The 2,500-nt window shown below is 38.6% G+C and overlaps 1 protein-coding gene across 1 annotated transcript in view; it reads right to left on the reverse strand.

Annotated features, from left to right (window-relative positions):
• The window catches only part of LOC121862242, a 48,685-nt gene that overhangs the window by 38,345 nt on the left and 7,840 nt on the right, over positions 1-2,500 (reverse strand). The window contains exon 2 of the mRNA XM_042360337.1: positions 1-27. This exon is cut by the window's left edge and continues 763 nt beyond it. The gene's annotated coding sequence lies outside the window, so the exon portion shown is untranslated. The remainder of the gene's footprint in view (positions 28-2,500) is intronic.

Raw genomic sequence — 2,500 nt, forward strand, 5'->3', positions numbered from 1 at the left:
ACTTTTACCACTTAGTTCTATCTAAAACTGTTAACTGTTACCATTTGATTTCTGTCACTAATATCTCACTAAAATCAAATAAATCATTCTACATACATACATACATACATGCATACATACATACATACATACATACATACATACATACATACATACATACATACATACTCATGAAATTAAGATATATATTTCATTCAATCTCTATTTCATATGTCTAGTCAACCGAGAAGACAAAATATTAAATGTCATTTCTCATTTTCTATATTTTGTATATTAATTTCCCCTTTCAACCGTCAATATAGTTCTCAAACGTCACCTCCACCTCTCAATATCCATTTCTATATCATCTCGTTTATTTCTATATTCATCACGATGACGGAATAACTCTCAAAATCTATTTATGTCAAACGGTTTCCCATTTTCTTTAATATACAACATTTTATGGGGAAACTTAATTAATTTTCCTCCTCCACAGCCAAGTGATGGGATTTGTTTCCACACTAACAGCTGATTGTATTCTCGCTGTCATACATACATAACACATACATACACACACATGCATATACATACATATAAGCACATGGACACACACACACACCATCTAAAGCCTATATATATATATATATATATATATATATATATATATATATATATATACATATATATATACACAGTATATATATATTAATGAACTAGATTTGTTATTAAAGTTTAAGCGTCTGTTTGTTTATATTTACACTGTCTGACAACCCGGGTTTATTTATTCATTTTGGCGGGAAAAATTGCGCCAATTTTTTAATTGTTTTTTATTCATTTTTATTGTTTTGCTTAATTTAGTTACGTCAATTATTCTTCTCTTCACTTGACATCTCCTTTTTTAATAATTTTTTGCTTTTATTTATATTCGTCAGTTTTTTATATAAATTTAAAAGGTTTTACGTCTGTAGTCCTTGTTATGTAATATTCACTATATCAGGTTTCGTTCCCTGTAATAATTTCTACTTTTCCAAATTGTTTCGTTAATAATTTCACTCATTGTCTAAACTTTTTTTTTAGCTTTTTAAAGTTTTTGTTACTTAGGGAATTGTTTTACTTTTTTATTCCTTGGTTAATTATGATATACACGGGTTAAGTTGTGTCTCTCTGTGTGTTTATAACTTTTGTGTGTGTAAGTACGTGTCTGTCATCCATTACACACACACACACACACACACACACACACACACACACACACACACACACACACGTACTGTATGTTACGTGTTCCCAACTTTTTTAATTAACAAATATTTTACAACAGTCCACAAACACAAAGTTATAACACAAACAACAACTTACAACAAGAACAAGAAGTTATAAGTTATACAAGAACTTATAACAAACAACACAATAACTTACAAAAAGAAATTTATTAAACAAGCAATAACTCGCAACACCTCACAGCAACTCGCAACACTTCACAACAACTCGCAACACCTCACAACGCCTCACAAGCCAGACTAACACCTCACAACACCTCGCAACACCTCACAACAACTCGCAACGCCTCGCAACAACTCGCAACGCCTCGCAACACCTCACAACACCTCACAACCCCTCACAACACCTCACAACACCAACCCCTCACAACCCGAGTACTTACTCATCCTAACAATTGCATTAGGTCAAGCGACGGAACACAACAGAGGGATTTTACTGACAATTCATTTTTCACAACTGTTGACTTCTTTGCTCTCAGGGTGATTGCCGGCTGTTAGGGGGAGGGGGGGGCATGCTGGGTAGGGGGGCTGTCAGAGGGACAGGGGAGGGCTGTCAAGAGCAGTGGTGGAGTGGGTGAGGGGGAGTAGTCAGGGCAGTAATGGGTGGGGAGCAGTAATGGGAGTGGGGCAGGGGGCAGCAGTGGGTGGAGGAGGGCAGTGGTGGGTGGAGGAGGGGGCAGTAGTGGGTGGAGGAGAGGGCAGTAGTGGGTGGAGGAGGGCAGTGGTGTGGGTGGAGGAGACAGTGAGTGGGTGGGGTAGTGGTGATGTACTGCGTCATGTTCCCCCTGTTGTGTAATACACCAAAATATTCTCCACTCGTTTACCTGCCCAAAATTCGGCCTAATTATGTGAGGGGGGGAGGGGGAGGGGGAGGGCTGGGGGGAGGGAGGGAGAGAAGGAAGGAAAGCGAGATAGGAGATAGATGGAAACAGAAGAGAAGGCAGAGAGAGAATGAGAGAGAGAGAGAGAGAGAGAGAGAGAGAGAGAGAGAGAGAGAGAGAGAGACACTATACCATATTCACCTCACATCTGATCCACAGTAACAGGTAAAAACGTCACAACAAACTCACTCCCGTATCAATATTTTCCTAACATCTTAACGAAGGTAAAATGGACGTCAGTTTGAACGTACAGTAGGTTCAAAATATTATATGTGCATGTTTTGTGACTTTTGCACCACCTTGTACACTCGTAATATACCAGGTGCAGTGGTAGTGACTTTTGCACCACCCTGTACACTC

Source organism: Homarus americanus, unplaced genomic scaffold (genome assembly GCF_018991925.1).
Source record: "Homarus americanus isolate GMGI-L3 unplaced genomic scaffold, GMGI_Hamer_2.0 scaffold31037, whole genome shotgun sequence".
NCBI classification, from domain to species: Eukaryota; Metazoa; Arthropoda; class Malacostraca; order Decapoda; family Nephropidae; genus Homarus; species Homarus americanus.